The sequence below is a fragment of the Budorcas taxicolor genome, chromosome 6 (assembly GCF_023091745.1).
Source record: "Budorcas taxicolor isolate Tak-1 chromosome 6, Takin1.1, whole genome shotgun sequence".
Lineage (NCBI taxonomy): Eukaryota > Metazoa > Chordata > Mammalia > Artiodactyla > Bovidae > Budorcas > Budorcas taxicolor.
The window spans coordinates 110,418,475-110,443,340 of record NC_068915.1 but is presented as its reverse complement, the minus strand read 5'-3'; the positions used below and the strand labels follow the sequence as shown (position 1 = coordinate 110,443,340).

Genomic DNA, 24,866 nt, shown 5'->3' with positions numbered 1-24,866 from the left:
ATGTAAGGCCGAACATCATAAAACCTCTGGAAGAACACATAGGAAAAAAGCACAGTTACACTGGTCTTGGCAACAGTTTTGGGGATATAGTACCAAAAGCATAAGCAACAACAGCCAAAATAAACAAATGGGACTACACCAAATTAAAAAGTTTCTGCACAGCAAAAGAAATGACAAACAAAATGAAGAGGCAAATATGGGAGAGAAAATATTTGCCAATAATATATCTGATAAGGGGTTAATATCCAAAATACACAATGAGCTTGTATAATTCAATAGTAAAAACCAAATAATCCAATCAAAAATGAGCAAAGGATCTGAACAGGCAGTTGGTTTTTCCCAAAGAAGACATATGAATGGACGGCGGATACATGAAAGATGCTCAACGTCACCAGTCATCAGGAAAATGCAGATCAGAAACACATCGAGCTATCACATCTATTAGAACGATTGTCATCGAAAAGAGAAAACAAGGGATGAGAACCTTGATGAGAATATGAACGTGTATAGCCATTAGAAGAGACAGTATGGAGATTCCTTGAGAAATTAACATGAGAACTACCATATGACTCAGCAAGCCCACTTTTGGGGTATATATCTGAAGGAAATGAAAATCATTACCTTGAAGAGATATCTGAATTCCTACAAAAAATCTAATTCAAAAAGTATATCCACCCCAGGATTCATAGCAGCATAATTCACACTAGCCAAGACATGGGTGCCACCTGTTTCCATTGACAGATGAATGGATAAGGGAAATATATGAATGAAGAAAGGAAATATACAGAATATACAGGGTAATATTATTCAGCCACAAAAAAGGAAACTCTGCCATTTGTGACCACTTGGAGAGCCTGGGGGCTCAAGTGCACACAGCCCTAAAACCAGCCCAGGTAGGTAGGATGTGAACCAAGCTCTTTTGTCTCTGAACACTTGGGTTTCTTCCTGACGTCATGTGAGGGAAACTGTGGCATGGCTTCACGGCAAAGGGCTCGATTACTAATTCAGTTTGAAAATGTGCTTTGCCTGGAAGTCATAAGGATAGGTAAGCATGGCTGCCAAAGCAAGACACATCCTTGGCTTACAGGGGAAGGGATTTCACAACAGTGGGCTGTGTTCTCCTCTGGGCTGTGAGCAGGACAGGACGGGAACTGAGGTGCTCACACCCTAGAGCCTTCTGTCTGTGCTTCCTCAGCTCTGCCTTGGGGGCCTGGGTTTTCCTTCTCAGACTGCCTTCTTCTGTTGACCATGAAGCCCCTCCCTCTCCTGTCTCTACTCCACCCTCCATGATCGCGCAGCCACATGGTGTGTTGGCTGACTATTGGCTTTTCTCCACCAGAATGTAAACTCCATCACTGACCCTTAGGGCAAAAACCTTGTTGAGCCTCTACCGCAGAGGCTCAACAAGGGTTGAGTGGAGGAAAAGAGTTAATCGATATTTATTCTTATCAACAGCTTCTGATTCATAAAGCTCTGGCTGCTTTATATAAAAGGCAATGATGCTACAGCAATAATCACTGCTGACATTTGTCAAACAGTTTGTTGTCTGTTTGACACGTGAGGCCCTGTCTTCCCAAAGACCCTCTCCTGGTAGGTCAGATAGAGAAGCCATGTGCAGAGAAGTCAGGTGACTTGTCTGCAGTCACAAAGCTAGTGCTACACCAGGAATTTGAACCCAGGTCTTCAGTTTCATGGATTCTTCTCCCGGAGCCGTTTGATTCATAAACTTAAAAGCTACCCTAATGAAACAAGATGTTGCAGCTGCCATCTGCCAAGATTCTAAAAAAAGAGTAAACACCATACCTTGCTCTGGGGTGGGGGTTGCTCCAGAATTCTAAATCCACAATAGACTGAGGATCTTTCATGAGAGCTCAGAGAAAATCTTGCTTTGGTACCAGACAGAAAAACAGATCCAAGTTCTCAGAGATTTTCAAATAGTTGTGCTAAAAATAATTCTCTCCTTTGGTCCCAGAGAGACAGAGGCACTGGAAGTCATTCATCGGGTGAGGCTCAGTCAGGGCCAGTTGAAACCACAGTTTTGTTTGATATAAACCTGGGAGCGCCGTCTTCTCTTGCCCGTTAAGTGTAGAGGCGCCTCCATCTCTTGTGTGTCGTGGCCTCGTTTTCAGATTTGTTTACTTAATTTTTTCCCCTCTTCATTTGTTTTCCACCGAGTGGATGTTTCAGGAAAAAAATTACTCACTGACTGGAAATTAGTTGTTAACTTAGAACAGTTACGTCCTATTTGAGCATTTTCAACATAGAATCTTCAGATTCTGGACTTGGCTTGTGTCTCCTGGGATAGCAAGGGGAGTGGTCCCTAGTCTGGGTAAATATGGCAGGAAAATGGTCCCTCATTTTGCACGCTGCAAAGTGAAAGAGGGGGACGAATCCTGTGCTGCTGCTTTCTTTGTTCTCTGCTGAATGGATAAATGATTGGGTATTTTTAGAAGACGAATAGTCTTTGTTCCTGTAGAGCACTGATCACAACAACTCAAAAAGGCAGATGGTTCTCCAAACCCTATGACGATTTGCCATCACTGCAATTAGTCTCCTTTTGTCCTTTTGGTACGAACTTCACGTATCTTCTCAGCAAAAGTAGTATGTAATTTATGATGGCATTTATAGAAAATAAGTCACCGAAAAATTTTGCTTTTTATCTTGCTTTCCCCACTCTACTTTTCAAGCTACTTAGAATGCAAACTGGAAGAAGTACTTCGGGTTGGGGAAGTGGGCACAAGTCACAAATTTGACCAAGAAGACTGGTGGACTCCTTACTCTGAGAAGGTTTATTTTGCCTTGGCTATCTGTCCTCCTACATTTGGGTTAATTGCTCAGTGGGTAAAGAATCTGCCTGCAATGCAGGAGACACAGGAGATATGGGTTCAATCCCCAGGTTGGAAAGATCCCCCAGAGAAGGGAATGGCAACCTGCTCCAGGATTCTTGCCTAGAGAATCCCATGGACAGAGGAGCCTGACAGGCTAAGGTCTTTGAGGTCTCAAAGAGTCGGACATGACTGAGTGACTAAGCAAACATGCGCATCCACCATCACCCCGCAATCTGAAAAAAACAGTCTTTTGAATTTGTTGGCTGTGCAAAATCTGAGTGCTAACATAGGGTCACAAAATCAATGCCTTGAGCACAGACATGAAGCAGAGTTTTTGTTAATCAGAGAGAATCCCTGGTTTTATTTTTCTCATCCTCAAAATAAGATGGTTGTGTTTGATTATTCCTAAGTTTTCTCATAGTTTTTAAAATTGTTTCATCTCATGATTAATAAGGTAGAACTTAAAAACTAATGTCAGCTTCAGCATACATGCAGGTAGAGATACAGGTCACTTGGAAGGAGGTGCTTGTTATTGAGAGAAGTCCCTCAGGTGACCCTGTTAGTGCATAAAGGGATGACTTGATAGTGGCTTGATGAAGACTTGCCTCTCAGGGACCCTTGGAAGGAGAGGGGTTGAGATTGTTTACTTAAAGCCTCCACAGCCTTCAGGAAAGCAAGGAATCAAGGGTGTTTACTTGGAAGGAAGGAATCAAGGGCCCAGTTCCTTCTCTCCATGATGCAAATTTAAAGAGTAGTCATGGACGACAGGATTGGCCTGATCCAAAGTCTGCTGTGACGAAAGTACACTGTGGACCAGAGGATGCAACTGAGCTGGTGATATGTGGGAATCTGGGCCAAAAAGCCTAAAGGATTTGTAGTTGGCTGGTTTTGGAAGAATACGCGGATGAGGCTGACTGTTTATCTGTCTTCAGTCATTCTGTCACGGCGGCTCTTCTTTAGGAAACAGTGGTTGAACACACCACGGTGAATTAAGAGGGTCATTATATTGAAGCCTGGTGAGTGAGTAATAATGTCAGCGAGAACATCTCCTGCAAATGGACAAGCATCCACCGGACTCTGCACAGAGTGAGGCAGTTTGGTAGAAGCTAAAACAACAAGGCAAGTGGACCATCAGAGGTTTTTTTTTCTCACTTTCTGCCTGAGTTAGAAGTAGAAATGACCCCATTCAAACCAAGAAAGCCCCTACACTTCTTAAATTGTTCACGCAGGGAGAGGATTTAGATCTTGACTAGTGTATGTGTGAACTTACTCACTCAGTCGTGTCCCACCCTTTGCAACCCCATGGACTGTAGTCCACTGTAGCCTGCCAGGTTCCTCTGTCCATGGGGATTCTCCAGGCAAGAATACTGGAGTGGGTTGCCATGCCCTTCTCCAGGGGATTGTCCTGACCCAAGGGTCGAACTGGGGACTCATGCATTGTAGGCAGATTCTGTATCAGCTGAGCTACCTGGGAAGTCCCTTGACTAGTCTACCTATTAATAAAAGCAAATGGAAACCTGAAAAGCGATTGGAAGAAAAAAATGGCATGACTGTATTTGAACTTGAATTGGCACATAGATCTAGAGGCTGAATGTTTTCATTACTTCACTCCTACGGTCGCACCACAAAACAACTGACTGTCATATGTAAGAAAATCCTGACTATCTGAACTTAAAGGAACCTCCCCACACTCCCCTCTGAGGCCTTCTAAAAGCCTGGGCTGGAATTTCAGTCCTTATAATCTTAATTACCAGAATGCCAGCCTGTGGATATGTATAGATACATTTGTATACAAGTGATGACTTTATTTCTATTGAACTATAGTTGATTTACTAAGGTCCGTCTAGTCAAGGCTATGGTTTTTCCTGTGGTCATGTATGGATGTGAGAGTTGGACTGTGAAGAAGGCTGAGCACCGAAGAATTGATGCTTTTGAACTGTGGTGTTGGAGAAGACTCTTGAGAGTCCCTTGGACTGCAAGGAGATCCAATCAGTCCATTCTGAAGGAGAGCAACCCTGGGATTTCTTTGGAAGGAATGATGCTAAAGCTGAAACTCCAGTACTTTGGCTACCTCATGCCAAGAGTTGACTCCTTGGAAAAGACTCTGATGCTGGGAGGGATTGGGGGCAGGAGGAGAAGGGGACAGCTGAGGATGAGATGGCTGGATGGCATCACGGACTCGATGGACATGAGTCTGAGTGAACTCCGGGAGATGGTGATGAACAGGGAGGCCTGGTGTGCTGTGATTCATGGGGTCGCAAAGAGTTGGACACGACTGAGTGACTGAACTGAACTCAACTGAACTGATTGGCTTCTAGTATACAGCAAATTGACTCAGTTATACATATATTTTCCTTTATAGTTTCTGACAAGATACTGAATATAGTTCCCTGTGCTATACAGTAAGATCTTGTTGTCCATTTATTAAAACATTTTATGTGAAGTGGTTGTTGTTTTTCAGTTGCTAAGTCGTATCTGACTCTTTGTGACCCCATGTACTACAGCATACCAGGCTCCTTTGTCCTCCACTATCTCCTGGAGTTTCCTCAAATTCATGTCCATTGAGTTGGTGATGCTATCCAACAATCTCATCCTCTGCCGCCTCGTTCTCCTCCTCCTTTTTTTTTTTTAACTTTCCCATGAGTTTTTTTCAAACTCTTCCAATGAGTCTGTTCTTCGTATCAGGTGGCCAAAGTATCGGAGTTTCAGTTTTAGCATCAGTCTTTCCAATGAATATTCAGAGTTGATTTCCTTTAGGATTGACTGGTTTGATTTCCTTGCAGTCCAAGGGACTCTCAAGAGTCTTTTCTAGCACTACAATTTGAAAGAATCAATTCTTTGGCACTCAGCCTTCTTTATGGTCCAACTCTCATATCTTTAATGAACACTGGAAAAACCATAGCTTTGACTATAAGGACATTTGTTGGCAAAGTGATATATTTGCTTTTTAATATGCTGTCTATGCTTTCACAGCCTTCCTGCCAAGGAGAAAGTATCTTTTAATTTCATGGCTGCAGTCACCATCCACAGTGATTTTGGAGCCCAAGAAAAGAAAATCTGTCACTGCTTCCACTTTCTCCCCTTCTATTTGCCATGAAGTGATGGGACCAGATGCCATGATCAGCTTTCACTCTCCTCTTTCACCCTCATCAAAAGGCTGTTTAGGTCTTCTTCACTTTCTGCCATTGGAGTGGTATTATCTGCATATCTGAGATTGTTGCTATTTCTCTTGGCAATCTTGATTCCAGCTTGTGACTCATCCAGCAAGGCGTTTCACACGATGTACTCTGCATATAAATGAGTACATGTCTCTTACATCTCCTCCAATGGCAGTCGGGTTCTTTGCCATTCGCACCACCTAGAAAGCCTCATGTAAAAGAGTATGTATCTGCTAATCCCAAACTCCTAATTATTCCCTTCCCTCCCTTTCCCCTCTGATAACTGTAAGTTTATTTTCTATATCGGTGAGTGTTTCCATTTTTTGCCGTTTCTGTTTCGTAAATAAGTTCATTTGTATTTTTTTTAATTCTTAAAAAATTTAAATAAGTGCTATCCTATGATATTTGTCTTTCTCTGATTTGCTTAATATGGTAATTTCTAGGTCCATCCATGGTGCTACCAATGGCATTATTTCCTTCATTTTTAGTGGCTGAGTAATAGTCCATTGTATATATGCACCACATCTTTATCTATTCATCAGTTGATGGGCACTTGAGTTGCTTCCATGTTTTGGTTATTGTTTATAATAACAATATAACGTTGCTATGAACATTGGGGTGCATGTAAGTGATGATTTCTTAAAGGGCTTTTCTCATTTACTTCTCTTTGTGTTGACACCGCCTCTGCCAAATAGCTTAGAAATGGATGAATTTGTTGACTACCAGAGAGATAGACGTGTTCTTATTTTTCTGTTTTAGCTTGGCCACGTTTTGATACAGTTTATGGATGGCATCACTGACTCGATGGACATGAGTTTGAGTGAACTCCTGGAGTTGGTGATGGACAGGGAGGCGTGGCATGCTGCGATTCATGGGGTCCCAAAGAGTCGAACATGACTGAGCGACTGAACTGAACTGAACTGAACTGATGGGTGTTCATATTTGCTTTTCTGTAACATTCATAATTTACTTAAATTTCCTATAGTGTTTGATGGCAAGGTTTCTTATATTATTAAAATCACAGTATTTTTTTCATTCTGCAATATGTGATTTTTTCTTCATTATTTTTCATCTCAGATAAATTTTTATAATCTGTTTTCCTGGATTTATGCTTCTTCACAGAGAGAACAATTCTTTGAAATAATCTCCTAGTGTTCAGACCTTGACAGAATTAAAGCTTGTTATTGCCTATTTCACTCAGCTATTTTCACTCTAATTTTAGAGACAGAGGCAAAAAAATGATGGGTAGAAAAATATGCTGAAGGGAGTATGGTTGTTGTTGTTTAGTTGCTAAGTTGTGTTTGACTGTTTGCAACCCCCATGGACAATAGCCCACCAGGCTCCTCTGTCCATGGGATTTTCCAGGCAAGAATACTGGAGTGAGTTGCCAGTTCCTTCTGCAGGGGATTTTCTCGACCCAGGGATTGAACCCAGGCTTCCTGCAAGTCTCCTGTGTTGACAGGCGGATTCTTTACTGATGAGCCATGGAGGAGAGAGTGACTGAGGGTAAGAAGTGGGGTTCTATTTTCACCTGCCACCCATGCTCAGGCCAAGGTCTTATTCTGTCTTTCAAAGGCAGATTTTTTTTTTTTCTTTCAGCTTGTGATTTTTTTTTTCCTGTGGCTTAACTCAGTTTTCAACTGAATTCAGTTCAATCTAGACCAGTCCAATCAATGTTCATGCAGCATTTCACAGTGTGCTGGTGAAACAGCTCTCAAGAAAATGGCTCAGATTGGTAGTTTTGTCAATTTCCTTGGTGTAAATATTCCCATCAGAGCCAGTTTCCAGCTACCAACCTGATTTACTGAAAGCAAAGCTGTGAAGAATTGCCCATTGCTTGCTGGTCTCAGCGAATTCAACACAACACTGAGAATACGTACATACATACATGTCTATATGTCGATTCTAGGTACTAGAATTATTTTAAAAAGAAGATCCTAGCTTATGTGCTAGGGCTTCCCTTGTGGCTCAGCAGGTAAAGAATCTGCCTGCAATGTGGGAGACCTGGGTTTGATCCCTGGGTAGGGAAGAACCCCTGCAGATCTCCTGCAGAAGAGAAAGGCTACCCATTCCAGTATTCTGGCCTGGAGAATTCCATGGACTATACAGTCCATGAGTTCGCAAAGAGTTGGACTTGGCAGAATGACTTTCAGTTTCTCAGCTTATGTGCGAAGACATTACATCTTTGGGGCTGTGTATGGGCTTTTCTCTAGCTGCGGTGCACGGACGTCTCATCGTAGTGGCTTCTCTTGTTGCTTCCGTGATTGTGATGCAGGGGTTTAGTTACCCCATGGCACGTTGGATCTTCTAGGACCAGAGATCGAACTAGTGTCCCCTGCATTGCCAGGCAGATTCTTAGCCACTGGACCACTGGGGAAGTTCACCATAACCTCTTAAGGTGATCAATTTTATCATCCTTCTTTTGAAGATGAGGAATTTAGGCAGGCTGACCCACCATGGGCCCACGTAACCCTTCAGCCATGTGCCCTAAGGGCTCACTGACTTCACAAGACCAGGTTCCTGCATCCACACGCTCAGCTGGCAGTCTGTCTTACACACCTGACTCTCCTGATCCCCTCTTCGCTTCCCCACAGCTCTAGATTCAGGTGGGAATCTAGTGCTTTTAGCCTCAGAGCCTTGCTTATGTCACTTTCTCTGGCTTGCAAGTCCCTGCTAGCCATGTCTGTCCAATGTCCTTTCCTTCATCTCCTCGCTTTTGTCCTCCGTACACATCACATTCTCCAGAGAGCCTCCCTGATGCTCTCAGTAGGTGCAGCCTTTCTTTCCCTTGAACCCTCTTACCATATTGTTTAGATTTCTCTTATGCTTCTTAACTCATGGGTTCTTAACTGGATCTATGGCATCTGCACACCAGTAGATTGGGTGGAGGTACTTCACTTTTTTCAAAGACTGTACGGGCAATTCTGAAAGCCTCAGTGGCCAGGTATCGGGAATCTTTCCCTTATCTACTTCTGCACAACTTTCCAAGCCAGGGAATGTTAGTGATGTAAATCTGATCTGGTCTTCTCACTCTTTCATCCTGTTTTTGTTTTTAATTCATCACCTTATCACATATTTATTGAGCTCCTATCATATGCCAGATACTGAGTGTTTGATCTTGGTATTCAATGGCGAGCAAACATGGAGTCCTTGGAGACAAAAAGTCTAGGGGGGAAGACAGACATCCATCAAATAATCACAAGACTGTGTTGAACAGATGTTAACTGAGAATTTCCATCCTCTTGGAGTCTCAGTTGAGGACTCAAGGCAGAGAATAATGGGCAATCTGTGCCCATACATTCATTTAAGACTTGCCAAAACCCAGTTGGATCTGATACTAGCCATCTCCCATTTTTACCACTTTTTATAAGAGAAAGCTAGAAATTCAAACCGAATGAATAGTTGAAGCAAGTCATCAAGGTAGAGAGGTATTAGTTGATAAGGGAATGCCCTCTCCCTTCCCTTTGTATGTGGGAGGGGAGGGAGGAATAGTACTGTCCAGCTCCTAACCTGGTGGCATGGTCCTCAAGACATCACTGAGAGTGTCAGAGGTGACTGCAAGAAAGAAACCATCTGTTCTCCAGGTGGATGTGTGCTGAGTTTGAACCTGAAAGCCGTTCAGCTCTTATGGGATCAGAGAAATGTGAGGGAGCTTCACCCAGCCCCAATGTTTGAATCTGGGGAATTCTGAAGGCAGACGGCTATTTGGACAAGAGAGGGCAGTGTAGAAGCAGCTATTAAAGGGGCAAGGACGTATGCATTTCCCCAGAGATACAAGGTAGTAAGGATGGCAGCTGGAAATGGAGCACTCCAGTGGCAGCTCTTGAGCCAGGAGGGTGTTCTCCTGGGATGAGGAGGCCAAGAAGAAGCCATGTAGTGTGTCACCAAGTGCAGAAGCTGAGGCTGGTGTGGGGACCACTCAGGACATCCTTCCAGAAGTCTATCACCCATTGTTGTTGTTGATCAGTCCCTAAGGCCTGCCTGTCTCTTTGAGACCCCAGCAAAGAGTCTGCACTGCAGCATGCCAGGCTCCTCTATCCTTAACTATCTCCTGGAGTTTGCTCAAATTCATGTCCACTGAGTCCGTGATGCTATCACCCATATCAGAAGCCTATATACTACTGATACTATGTATAAAATAGATAACTCATGAGAACCTACTGTGTAGCACCCGGATCTCTACTCAAGCTCTGTGGTGACCTAAGTGGGAAGGAAATCCAAAAAAGAGGGGGTGGATGTATATGTATATCTATGGCTGACTCATTTTCTTGTACAGCAGAAGCTAACACATTGTAAAGCAGTTATATGACAAGAAAATTAATTAAAAAGCTAAAACAAAACCCATTGGAAGGACTGATGGCTAAGTGGGAGCTCCAATACTTTGGCCACATGATGAGAAGAACTGATTCATTGGAAAAGACCCTGATGTTGGGAAAGATTGAAGGCAAAAGGAGAAGAGGGTGGCAGAGGATGAGATGGTTAGATAGCATCCCCGATTCAATGAACATGAACTTGAGCAAACTCTGAGAGATAGTGAAGGACAGGGGAGCCTGGCATGCTGCAGTGTATGGGCTCACAAATAGTCGGACATGACTTAGAAACTGAACAACAATAACTCCTCTGGGTAGACAGCATCGCCGATCACCAGGACCTGATTCCTGAGTTCCTGACTGGAGAAGACACAGCAGTATTTTTCATACACATAAATACCTATTATTATGGATAACTGAGAATTAACATAAAGATATTATCCCAGATCATAATACTTTATTCTCACCTTTCTGCCCCAAACGTCACTTCTTATATTTTAAGTCATAAGAAAATTCATAAAAATTACAGAAAATATTGAACGTACAGAAAAGTAAGAGATCAAATGGAAAATGACTTGCAGCACACCCACTACTCCAGCTCAATGGTTCCCAGGGGGAATATTATTTCATCAACACCCCTAACTCACTGGTCCCCCACCCCTGCATTTGGTATGTTTGGAAGCAAATGCCACATATCATATTATCTAACTATTTCACGAAAACCTAGGAATTTTTATCATCTTGGATAATAACAGAGCGATTGACACCACGCAGCCTTGTCGGCCCTGGAGACCTTTTAACCAAAAAAAAAAAAAAAAAAAAAAGGCATTCTTTAGGCAATTCAAAAATGTCTTAAAAGCACTTTACGCACAAACTGTTAGACTGTGCACTAAAAGTTCCGAAATATAATTTTATGCAGCTGTCAGGCTTTCTCAGTGAAGTTTTCAGAGTTAACGGGGAGCTCTCTGATGACTTGTTACAGAAATTCCAAGAAGGTTTGAGCTCTTTAAAGGCCTGTCTGTGGGCCCGTGGGTTTTGGGAAAGAACACAGTTCAGGGCTGGCCTTTGGTCCTGCTGCACGTGCAGGAGAGGTGAGGCTGCTGCCAGCTGCTCTGGGTCTTGGCTTTTGCTAATGTAACCTGTCATGCCATCCGAAGATTGCTTAGGAAACACAATAGAACTAGCACCGTCCTTAAAATGTTAGGGAGTCCTGGGATCTTGGGATGCAAAGGCCAACAGAGTGGTGTGCATTGCCTCGGGAATTTAATCAGAATTGGCAGGCACAGAATGGAGCCTGTCAGCCCTGGGGAGGGATCTCAGCGGGGCTGGACAGGCCTCCTCCATCTCTGCAGTGGTGCAGACAGAAAAGAGAGACCGGGGAAACGCTGACCTGGAAGGCAGACCACAGGAATTAGAACTCCGCGCCTTTGCATAACCACGTTTGTGCTTCCTGAAGCACTGACTTCAATTCGAACATCTCCCTGAGAAAGATTTGGCATATGAGAGATTCTGCATCTTTTTTTTTTTTTTTTAATTTGTATATTCTGGTGTGTGTGTTCTTTTTTAAATTGACATTAGCTGACATATGACATTTTATTAGTTAGAGATGTACCAAATAATGGTTTCATATATGCAATATTGCAAAATGATCACAGGTCTAGTTGACATCTAACACCACATGTAGTTACAAACTGTTTTCTTTTTTTTTCTTGTAATGAGAACTTTCAAGATTTACTCTTTGCAGTTCAGTTCAGTTGCTCAGTTGTGTCCGACTCTTTGCAACCTCATGGACTGCAACACGCCAGGCCTCCCTGTCCATCACCAACTCCTGGAGTTTACCCAAACTCGTGTCCATTGAGTCGGTGATGCCATCCAACCGTCTCATCCTCTGTTGTCCCCTTCTCCTCCTGCCCCCAATCTTTTTACTCTCTTAGCAACTGTCAAATATACAATACAGTATGATTAATCATGGTAGCCATGCTATATGTTATATCCCAGGACCTATTTATCTTATAACTGGAGGTTTGTGCCTTTTGACTGTCTTCACTCATTTCACCTACCTCCCGCCCCCACCTCTGGCCACCAACAATCTGATCTCTGTGTTTGTGATCTCACCATTTTTTTTTTAATATTCCATATAGACATGAGGTGATAAGGTGTTTTATTTTCTGTCTTGCCTATTTAATTTAGCAAAATGTCCTCAAGTTTCATTCATGTTATGGCAAACAGTAAGATTGCCTTCATTTTTATAAGGCTAAATAATATCCCATTGTATAAATGCATGTGTATACACTAGATTTTCTTTATCCATTCATCCATTGATGAACACTCAAAGTGGTTGCTGAGATGCCATATCTTTGAGCAATAGACAATAAAATATAGTTACCATTCATCAAGAGTTTATTAGGGCGAGGCACTGTCCTAAGTGTTTTCTGTGCATTTCTTCTTTATTCTTTACCAACAGCACATGAAGTAGCAACTATGATTTCCTCATGATAAGGGAGGAGGGCTGAGGTTAGGGTCAGGTGGGCAAGGCTGGTAAGGGGCAGAACTGGACTCCAAAACCCTCAACCTTCACTAGTGATCACCTCATCCCTATGGGTGAAATCCAAGGATTGCTCAAATTTTGGATTAGGAGTCTGTCTTTCATGACATTCAACACGCTCAACAGCAATGAGAGTGGGAAGCTTCTATTAAAATGTGCTGCTTCAGAATCAAGCACAGAAAGGAGACGGGGTGATGGTGGAGGAGACAGCCTTGCCCCTGCTCCTTTTGTCATCAGGAGGAGGGATTTCCCCTTCATTTATTCTACCCCACAGAAGGGGTATAGATGGATTTGGGACATTTGGGAAAAACTAGGTTGTGCTCCACTCAATTGACTGGGGATGAAAATCTGCTCAGTTTCAGGGAATCTTGATTAAGAAGCTCCTTTGCCATCACACCAAAGCAATATTCCTAAAAAGGTATAATTTATAGAGAGTATAAGTCACTCTTTTCTGTGTACTGTCCAATGAGTTTTGACCAATGTATATAGTGGTGTAAGTCACAGATTAAAGACAGAGCAGTTTCATCCCTTCCCAAAGGTTTCTTCATGTCCCCCTGTAGTAAGAACTCTCCCCGTTTCTAACCACTGGCAGGAACTGATCTTATTTCTGCCCCTACAATTTTGCCTTTTCCAGGATGTCATAGAAATGGAGTCATACAACATGTGGGCTCTCGAGTCTGTATTCTCTCTTTCACTGAGTGTAAGCTTTTGAGAGTCATTCACGTTCCTTTCCCTCCAGAGGACTATTCTGCTATATGGGAGCACCACGGTTGGTTTGTCTATGTACCAGCTAAGGGATGTTAGACTTTGCTCCAGCGTTTGACTCTTCTAAATTAAAGCTGCAATAAACATTCATGCACTGATCTTTGTATGGTCTTCCCATTTCTCTTTCATTGGTCTTTGTGTGGACACATATTTCCATTTCTCTTGGCTAAATACCTAGATTGCTGGTGAATACCTGAAGTGTATTAAGTGTATTGAGAGTTGGACCAGAAAGATAGCTGAGTGCCAAAGAACGGATGCTTTTGAACTGTGGTGCTGGAAAAGACTCTTTGAGAGTCCCTTGGACTGCAAGGAGGTCAAACCAGTCCATCCTAAAGGAAATCAGTCCTGGATATACATTGGAAGGACTGATGCTGAAGCTGAAGCTCCAATACTTTGGCCACTTGATTTGTATAATTGATTCATTGGAAAAGACCCTGATTCTGGGAAATATTGAAGGCAGGAGGAGAAGGGGACAACAGAGGATGAGATGGTTGGATGGCATCACTGGCTCGATGGACATGAGTTTCAGCAAGCTCAGGAAGTTGGTGCTGGACAGGGAAGCCTGGCCATGGGATCACAAAGAGTCAGACATGACTGAGCGACTGAACTGAACTGAACCTTAAGTGTATATTTTACTTCACAGGAAACTGCTGAACTGTTTTCCAAAGAGCCTATGCTATTTTGTATTTCAGCAGCAATGGATGTAAGTTCTTATCTCCACATCCTTGCCAGCACTTGGTATTACCGGTTTTGCATTCAAATTTTAGCCGTTCTAGTTTGTATATGGTGGCACTACACTGGCCTTGCCTGGTGGCTCAGTGGAAGATAACTCGCCTGCAATGCAGGAGTCACAGGAGACACAGGTTGGATCTCTAGGTCGAGAAGATCCCGTGGAGGAGAGCATGGGAACCCACTCCAGTGTTCAGGCCTGGAGAATCCCATGGACAGAGGAACCTGGAGGGCTATTGTCCATAGCATCGCAGAGTTGGACACGACTGAAGTGACTTAGCACGCATGTCCAAATGGCATTGTGCTGTGGTTTTAATTTGCATTTCCCTAATGATGTTGAACATCTCTTCATGTACTTATTTGCCATCTGTATATCTTCCTTGTTGAAGAATCATTTAAAATATTTTTTCATTTTGGGTTATCTGTTTATCATTGGTTGTAAAAATGTATATATCTAGATATAAATCAGATGTGTGTTTTACAAATAGTTTCCCTAGTCCGTGATTTGCTTTTATTAACTATGTCTTTTGAAGAGAAGCATTTCAAATAGAGTTTATGAACCTTTTTCTTTTATAGTTAGTGTTTATATATCCTATTTAAGAAATCTTTGCCCAAATCAAGGTCACAAATGTATCCTCCTAGAAATTTTACAGTTTTGGTTTTTACATTCATGTTTATGATCCCTTTTAATTTTTTTATACGGGGTAAGGCAAGGGCGAAGTTTTTATTTCTTTGCACATTAAGGGTCAAGTTTTTATTTTTTTGTGAATACATGGAGAATGGCCAGACCATATTTACAATGGACTTTGACCCACAACCTGAGGCAACCTGCCCAGGAAACCAACCCTCTTACCTACCATGACTGCCAAGAAAGCAGGTCTGTTATATACTAGATTCGTGGGAAGTCAGACTGCTATTTCCAGCAACAATCCAGGAAATAAACAATAACCTCTGCAACAGTCAGCCTCAAATGTACAGAACTTGATTAACAACTGACAGCTTCCCTAGTTATTATCTCTACTTCCAACTTAAAGTCCAGCCAGAGAAAGCCAAATATACACGGCAACCAGTCATATAGAATGCCCCACTTCTAATTACCCCACCTGCAACTCTCCTATGCAATCGGGGCATGCCTGAAGCCCCCTCTGTCTCCCACCATAAACTTTTCCACTTCTCTGCCAGCCTTTGAATCTCTGCCAAAATTCAAGTGTTGGTAGCTGACTCCCTTGCTAGAGCAAGCGCTGAATAAATAGCTTGTCCTTCTCACTTGGTCTTCATTTATTTTCACAATGTGAATGCCAACAATGCTTTGTTTATTTCTCAGTTTCCATAAAGCTCTGGCAGGGAACGTGGGTACTGTTTATTACAGTCCTCAATAAATGTGGATGCTTTTGAACTGTGGTGTTGGAGAAGACTCTTGAGAGTCCCTTGGACAGCAAGGAGATCAAACCATTCAATCCTAAAGGAAATCAACCCTGAATATTCACTGGAAGGACTGAGCTGAAGCCCCAGTACTTTGGCCACCTGATGGAAAGAGCCAACCGATTGGAAAAGACCCTGATGCTGGAAAAGATCATAGGCAAATGAGAAGGGGGCAGCAGAGGATGAGACAGTTAGATAGCATGACTTACTCAATGGACGTGAGTTTGAGTGAACTCTGGGAGATGGCGAAAGACAGGGAAGCCTGGTGTGCTGCAGTCCATGGGGCTGCAAAGAGTCAAACATGACTCAGCGACTTAACAACAACAAAATGCACTCAGGTTCCATCCCTGTTGTCTCAAATGGCAAGATTTTCTTCTTTCTAATGGCTGAATAATATTTCATTATGTATACCATCTCTTCCTTATCCATTCAACCTTTGATGGGCACTTAGGTTGTTTGCATATTGTGGCTGTTGTGAATAATGCTGCAATGAACATGAAAAGGCAGATCTCTCTTTGAGATCCTGTTTTCCTTTCCTTTGGATAAATACCCAGAAGTGGGATTGCTGGGTCATCTACTTGTTTTTTCTTTAACCCAGTATTATATCATAAGCATTTCTCCTCTGTTATTCTTTGGAACCATTAACAGCCAAAGAATATCCATCCAGAAACTGTACCATCATTTAATCTCTGCCCCCTTTTATTAGACAATTAAACTGTTTCCATTTTTTCCTATAATAAATGAGACTATATTGAAAATTTTTGTGCAAAAGCCTTCATCCCTATTTAGGATTATTTCCTTAGGATAGATTCCCAGAAATGGAATTACTGGGTCAAAAATTTTGGATGTTTTATGTCTCTCTTGGTATATGCTGACAAACTGCCTTCCAAAAGGCTGTGTGAATTTATACTGCCCCATCCCTTTATGAAAACAAAGGCACAGGAATGTAAGCCCCTTCACAGCCAGGCACTGATAGTCCCTGGAACACAGGCAGAGCCAAGAATCTCTCATTTGGAAGTAACACTAAAGGTCAGCAAATCTGACCTCCACTGAGACTCAATCCTAGAGGTGTGTTTTGTGGAGAGAAAGTCCAAATTTGCTTCACAGCATTGTTGGTAATTGTACCCTCTCTGGGATGGGTGGCCCCAGAGTCTTTACACAACCTCAGCCTGGGGCTAAGCCCTGGTCTTTGTAATTTTGTAGAACTAGTCCCATGATCGCAAAGAGTTGGACACGACTGAGCGACTGAATTGAACTGAACTGAACTGAGTCTCATGATGGGCACACAGTGGGCACTCCATCCATCTGGGCAGATGAGATAAGAGGCTCAAAGCCTGATTGAAGCCCTCTCATTATCCCCCCGGGTAGACAGCACTGGCAAGACACTAGCGGCACTTTTGTGTTGGGACTGAACAGTTGCCCCTGGTATGGCCAGAGCTCAAGGGCACCAGAGACCTTAAGTCCCCAAGACTCCTCTTCTAAGGGGTCTTGGTAGTATGGGACACTCTTAAAAAGCTTTCTAGGGATCCTTGCTCAAAGAGTCCCATGATCAGGGAGGAATCACCTGACCAGGGAGGAATCACGTGACCAGGGACGTAGACTCCATTTCTATGTCTTCTGCACTGAAGGTGTCAGGCCTTCCTGGCCCTCATCTCAAGGTTCTATCCTGATTTGGACCTACCCATGACTTTCACTCTAATCAGGCCTTTCAACCTGGCCTTCCCTCGACTTACAGGCTATTTAGAACCCGTCACTTTTCCAGATCCTGCTGGAAGCTGGCTCTGCCAACTCCAGGCAGTTGACTCATTCCATGGAGATCTATCCAGCACCCCCAGGAACAGCCACTGGCCATGTGCTCAGGGTGGGGGGTGGACAAGCCCACTCTAGTCCTTGTATACACTTGATTCTCTTCACACTCTGTGACTTTGCACATTGCTCCTCTCTTTCAACCTGCGAGATCTTTCTCTCTGTTTCCTTGCCTGATTCACCCCCACATTCATTCAAAAAATCTTCATTAATATTCAGCTCTGTGCCCAGGCATTGGTCAACACTCGGTCACTTCCTCTTCTTACAACCTTGGAAGGTAGTTACTGTTACCAGTATTTTCATTTTATACAGGAAAAAGCTGTAAGAGGTGAGTTTCTCATCTGAGGCTGAACAGTCTTAGACTCTTAGCCACTATATTTTACTGCCCCCTTTTAGTAGCTACATATGCTGAAGACAGCAAGAGCTACAAAGCAAAAGAAGAGAGGCTGGTGACAGAGATGAAAAACAGGGAAACTAGTTTGAGGGATCAAGGCAGACAACTCTAACGCTCAAGAGGATTCCTAGGGGTGACTTCAGTAGGTAAAGACAGGAAAATAGCCTTCCAGGAAGGGAGACAGGCATGTATAAAGGTCTTGTGGCAGGAGAGGGCTTTGGGAATTCTAGGAAATAAAAGGACAGCGAGTTGGAGCTTATATGATAAAATCACCTGCAAGAGGAAAGGTCAGAGAAATAGGCAAGGTGATGTCATTTCAGAGCTTGAAAAGCTTGTCTTTTATTATAGGAGCAATGTGAGCCATTAGTCAGGGGGAAACTATCATCTCTATCATGCTGAAAATGATGCTTTTGTTGTGTGGGGAATGGGTCCAATGGGGCTGGGCTGGGGAGATTTCTGATCAGTTGGGAGGCAGATGCAGATAAGCGGGCAAGAGATGGTTATGTTGGTCACTGTGGTGGTAGGAGATAGAGAAAAGGAGAGATATTTGAATAGGAGAGATTTTTGAACATATGCTTAAGTCCTGGAGGATCAGACAGGGTGTCCTGGGGGAAGCCCCTTCTGCACTCCTCAATACCAGTGGGCCCCAGCACAGTCTCTCTGCTCCCATGGGACCTCACTCTCTAATCAGCCTCTTGCCACGGGGTGAAGCTCTGCATCTTATCTCCTCTGCTTCCTCTCTGGGCTGTGAACTATCTGGTGTTGATTGTTCTGTTCATGGCTGTACCCCTACTCTAGAGCATGGTTGGTGGTTGATAAACGTTTTTAAAATGTACTGAATGGGTCATATACTGTGTGCCATCTCTGAGCAAAGATTCATATGTATCATCTTGTGTACTAGGCTCAGCAAGCTCATATGGGGTGGTTACTATTTCATCTCCATTTTACAGATGAGGAAGCAAAGGCATACAGTGCCAACTGCCTTGTCCACATTCATGTACTGTGAGGGGTGGAGCCAAGGCTGGAATGCAGGTGTGCTGGTGACAAAGACCCGATGTGGGTCACCCAGCTACGCTTCCTGCTTGCACCTCCCCCAGGTGCACCCATCAGGAAAGCAGGGCCTTTCTTGGACTGCCATCACATTAGACAACCCGGCCCAGGGCAGGAGGCACCACGGAGGTGTGCATGGCACTCAATGCGTGTGTCCTTGCTCAGTTATGTCTGACTCTGTGACCCCAGGGACTATAGCCCTCCAGGCTCCTCTGTCCTTGGAATTTTCCAGGCAAGAATACTGGAGTGGGTTGCCATTTCCTCCTCAGGGGATCTTCCTGACCCAGGATCAGACCTGTGTCTCCTGCACTGCAAATGAATGCTTTACCAGCTGAGCCACTGGGGGAAGCATGGTACTCAACCAAACCTAATTAGACAGCGTCAACATGCAATGGAACATTGTTCAGCCATTAAAAGGGATGGAGTGCTGATACTTCTTACAACATGGATGAACCTTGAAAACATTGTTCTGATTGAAAGAAGCTAGACACAAAAGGCCATGTATTATATGAGTGCATTTGTACAAAATATCCAGAATAGATAAACTCATAGAGACAGAAAGCAGATTGGGAATTGCCAAGGGCTGGAGTTGGGAGTGAGACACGGGGAATGACTACTAAATGGGTTCAGAGATTTCTCTGAGGATGATGAAAATATTTCAGATCTTAATAGAAGTGGTGGCTGTAAACATTGTTAACACAGTGGATGCCACTGAATCAAGATGGTTAATTTTAAGTTATGTAAGTTTCACCTTGATAAAACATGCATTGGAATGAAATGCACTAGCTTCCAGTTAGTAGTTAACCTAGGAGCAAGAAAAGGATCAAAAATGGGATTTTAGCTTAACCTATCATTTTCTATTTCTTTATAAATAATCTTTAAATTTCTTTATAAAAGATCTGAAGCAAAAAAAAAAAAAAAAAATCTGCCGTTCCTTAAGTGGTTGCTGGAAATTCTTTCCTGTAGAGAAACGGGGCAAGCAGCTGAGCAAGAAGCAGAGGTGGCCACGGCTCAGCCCAATTCTCTTTCCGTCGAAGCCTCTGACTTCAGTGTAAAAGGGGGGAGTTCACACTGTGTGTTGTGGCCACAGTTCCTGTCGCAGGATGAATGCAGGGTTGAGGTGAGACCTAACCAATGGCAGGGATCAGCTTCCCACCACTAGCCTCTCTTCTTTCCAGTGGAAGAGGAGCTGTCGAGGCACCCAGGCACATGAGTGGAAGGTTGAGTCTCCCCACCTGAAGCCAAATCCAATGGCGTGGAAAGAGCTGGTGCTGCTCAGGCTTGTAGGGGAGCGGGATTCAGGCACCAGCACTTACTGAGAGCCCCCAGGACCCCTCCTGGATCCCACCACTGAACATGTGCCAACATGGCTAACTTTCAGAGCCACCTCTTGGGTAGGTTGTATTTGCCTGCGTTCTGTAGCTGAGAAGATGAAGGCTCAGATGAGAACCATTCTCAGGGTAACAGGGGAATAAGACAGGGATGGGATTCAAAGAGAGAGCCTGTGTTCACTGCAGTGCCTCCAGCCTGAGAAAACCCCTGGCACGTAGAAGGTGCTGAGTCAACATTTGTTCAATGAATAAATGAATGGCAGCAAAACAAGATACACTTTCTAATGATCCAATAGCTTGGTAAAGATGCAAAGAATCCAAACCTGCCAGGAGGCAGGGTTGTTCATAGGTTGTTTGTGCAAATATGAAGTGATACACTTAGTGGTACCATATTTATATTGACAAAGATATACAAAGAGTCTGAAATTTTACAACCTTTGTCTCAACATTTCTACTCTTAGGACTTAATTTTAAAAAATTGTAGGCAAATCTATACCTGTGATGATGATGCTCATAGAATGAAATACCTTTCTTTTTCGTCATTATAAGTTACTTGTTCTACAGTTATAGATTGGTTAAGTCAATGGCGCATCAGCAAAAGGACCACTTTGCAGCCATTAAAGTCTATGTTCTGTAAGAACATTTAATAACAAAGGCAAATGATCACAATCTATTACTTAAAAGAAAAAAAGACTAGTGTAGTGTTAGTTGCTCAGTTGTGTCTGACTCCATTTGATCCCATGGACTGTAGCCCACCAGGATCCTCTGTCCATGGGATTCTCCAGCCAAGAATACAGGAGTAGATTGCTTATTCTTTACTGTCTGAGCTATAGGGAACTCATTTATTTAAAAGAAAAAAAGAGTAGGCTACCAAATACTGTCTCTAGTGTTAGAGCACTCATTCTGATTTGCAAAATAATATATGTATCAAAAACATGAGATGCCTCAATTCTGAGATACTAATGTGCCTGTGGAGGGGTTATGGATGATTTGTATTTTCTACTTTTATTTCTAGTGTGTTTTTCAGGCTTTCTATGAGGGGCAATAAGCATATTCCTTTTGGTTTTTACAAAGGCAATAAACACTACATAGAAACAAAAACTCACTTTGCCCACACAATGGCCAGTATCCTGTGTAGATGATAAGAAAGTCCTTTTTCTCAAAGAAATAGAAAGTTGGTAATATAAAAGATCATTTGCAGATGTTTACCTCAGTGTATTTTATTTTCTTCTTTTTTTTTTTTTTTGGCTACTTAATGTATAATTTGAACTTTTTCTCTTCATGATACCAGATTTAAACATTTGATTAAAATCCCAAGTTCTCTTCTACACTTCTTCATTGATGAATTTGAGAGCAAAGGGTCTTGAATTTTAGACATCTGGGAAAGGCCCTGATTTTGGATTTGTTTTGTGAAACGATGTATTTGTTCATTTGAGCAAGTGTGAAGCAAATGCTTTCAGCGTGTCTGTTAATCTTAGGGGCCTGAGTGATGTAAGTGTATGCTCACTCGTGTTTTATAGTGTTTGGTTTCATAAAAATATGTTTAGTTTCAAGGCATTGGCCCCTGTTCTCTGTTTACTAGGAACAAATTTGGAGTATGGAAGGCATCTTGAATTTTTTCCCAAACCTAGTTTGTTTTTTAATCATCGACTGGAACTGTGTGATGGTTATGACTAACACATTTTGTAAGTTCATGAAAACATTTATTTTAATAGGAAAAGCCTCAATAGAATAGTACTAGAACCAGAAGTGCCCAACACCACATTTTACCAAAAAAACTCCTGCTGGAGGGTTTTAGGGATAGATTTGAATGGCTGTTCCTGCTCACCATACCCAGAAATCATGACAGCATCTTCATTTGGGTCATGGATTCTAAAAGGTAGGGGAGGTGAGACAAAGGGATTTTTCCTGAGAGCTGAAGATCTGAAGCCTGATTTATAATAGTTGGAATGCAGGTGAAATTCCCTTTGGATTGCACCAGAATTGTGGTTAATAATGTGCTCAATGACATTAAATTATTTTGTGCCTCCAAGAAACATGTTAGACAATTCTTTATCTTCATCAGGGTTCAGAAGTATGAGATGGCACGTGGCAATGCTTATGTTGTAATGTTTAGTAAGAAAGTTCCAACATAGAAATGCATGCATAAGATTTTATAGGAAGAAAATAGAAAGAAAGAAAAAACATTTTATATTTTTAAAAAAGATCAGAAAGAAATGTAAGAAATTTTTTTAATGATCTGGAACTGTGTTTGTTGCTCTCTACTGTTCTCTATTTTCTGACATTCCTAATGATCAGGGATTTGTTTTTAATAATAAGAGACTTATCCATTTAGCCAACAGACAAATGCCAATCACTAAGATTAGAGATTCAAAGATAACTAAGTCATGGATCTGTCATGAAGAAGGTTGTAGCACCCGCGGGGAAAGAGACAGATAGAAAAGAAATGAAGAGCTGCCATGAAGGATGTGTATTTGAGGTCAAAGTGGGAATTATGAAGCCAGTGGCCATTATACTTGTGTGCAGAATCAAAAGTTTACAATAAACGAATGCACATGACTTGACCATAAGACACAGTTCTCTATGTGTGAAAGCACATAATCTCTGTGACTCTGGGTCATTCTAGTTGTGTGTATTTGAGAGCGTGGAACCTCATGTCTGAGGTGGTCCATTGCGCAGGGGGCTGAGTGAATCACACAAATGCTGGAGCTGAAGCTTGGCAACTTGTCAGGTTGAGGAAAATGTCATGAATTAGTCTCTCAGATGTCTGTCTCCATCAACAGAGGCTCTAAGTTTAATGATGTGTCTCTTGAATATTATAACAGTGAAGTACAGTTACCTTGATCCTTTGGCTCCTGTGTTTTAGACGGATAACCTTCCTTTACTATTTTGACTATAACTGAAGTGTATCCTTTTAAGCAGGAAGTAGAGTGATAAAGAACTCAACAAATTGGTTAGAAATCACTTTTCAGAATGAGAGCACAGGCTCTGCATTAAGTCTCCAGGGGTTTCCCAAAGAGATAGAGCATTAACTTGGATTGAGAGCTGTTTATTTTGGCAGCTGAGAACTCTTATGGGGGGTTTTGGTTAATTTTTAGCATCCCATCCGTGTTGTAAGTGGTTGAGTTTGCTCAAACTGGTTATCTCTGCATCAAAGGACTATTATTAATTTATCACAGAAATATTTCTTTAGTGTCTGCTCTGTTCTGGCCTGTCACAGAGCTGACGGGATAGCAGTCAGAAACAGACAAGATCCTTACCTTTGTGGAGCGATAGATAATAAAGACATAGACAAATAATAAGGAAGTGGGTAACAGAGGGGTGGTGCACAGAGGGCTGCCCTTGTTAGATCCTTGTTGCTGGCGGTGTTCATTTTGATAAATTTTGGTGTCAACTGTCAGGGCAGAGTGAACAACACCTGGACTTTGGGGTCGGAGTCACCTGAGTCCTAATCACAGGCCTGGTGCCCAACACCATTGCTAGCTGTGTGACCTCAGGAGAGTTACTTAACTACTCTGAGCCTCAGTTTTTTTTACTTCTATTACGGGGACAAGGATACTCCCCATCAGTGTTGTGAAGATGAAATAAGTTAAGGGAAGTGAAGTACATGGATCATAGGGGGTGCTCAAAACTGAGATACCTGCTCTTTTGTATTTAAAAAGTTGTTTGAAATTAATTTTTATTGGACATAGTTGATTTACAGTGTTGTGTTAGTTTCTGCTATACAGGAAAGTAAATAGTTTACATAAAGCCACTCATTCCCACATGGGTCATTAGACAGTAAAGAGTAGAATCCCCTGTGCCTCACAGTAGGTCCTTGTTGATCATCTGTTTTATATACAGTAATGTGATACCTGCTCTTTTTACACTCTCTCCATCTCCTATTGTTGGTTCTGCTGGGACCACTGGAATCCTACATTCAACAGCTTTCCCCGACTGTGTCATCTCCTGAAAAATAACTCTGCAGGTATACTTGTGACTTTTCCAACTGCCATTTAGCTCTCATTACTGATCGTAAGCTGAATAATGTCCCCCAGGGATGTTCACGTCCTCACCCCCTGCACCTGTGAATGCAGAGAAGGGGCTTAGCAGATGTGATTAAGTTCAGGGTCTTGAGAGAGGGAAGAGCATCCTCAGTTGATCACATCGGCCACTGAGTCATTCATTGCCAGGGTCCTGAGAAGAAGGAGGCAGGGGCTCAGAGATGCAGAGAGAAGGCGATGTTCAGACAGAGACAGAGGAAGGTATACCTGGAGGCAGAAGGCACTTCGATGGCTTTGAAGATGGAGAAGGGGACCAGGAGAGGTGAAATGGAGCTGACCGCGAGGAGACAGAAAAGGCAAGGAAGCAGCTGCTCCCCTAGAGCCTCCGAAAGGAGCGCAGGCCATGAACCCGTTTCAGACTCCTGGCCTCCAGACTGCAGGACTGATTAACTGGTTGTATTAAGCCACTGAGTTTGCGGTAATTTGTTACAGCGGCGACAGAGAATGGACACAAGTGACACCAGCAGACCAGGCCTGAGCCACAG

General features: G+C 42.7%; 1 protein-coding gene across 3 annotated transcripts in view; it reads right to left on the bottom strand.

Moving 5' to 3' along the window:
- Positions 1-24,866, bottom strand: part of C1QTNF7 (C1q and TNF related 7) — a 125,289-nt gene that overhangs the window by 14,230 nt on the left and 86,193 nt on the right. Inside the window, exon 1 of one of the 3 annotated variants that reach the window (XM_052642109.1) lies at positions 1,804-1,945. The exons of the other annotated variants lie outside the window; for them this stretch is intronic. The gene's annotated coding sequence lies outside the window, so the exon portion shown is untranslated. Of the gene's footprint in view, positions 1-1,803; positions 1,946-24,866 lie in introns of those variants that run through there. 3 annotated transcript variants of the gene reach the window in all.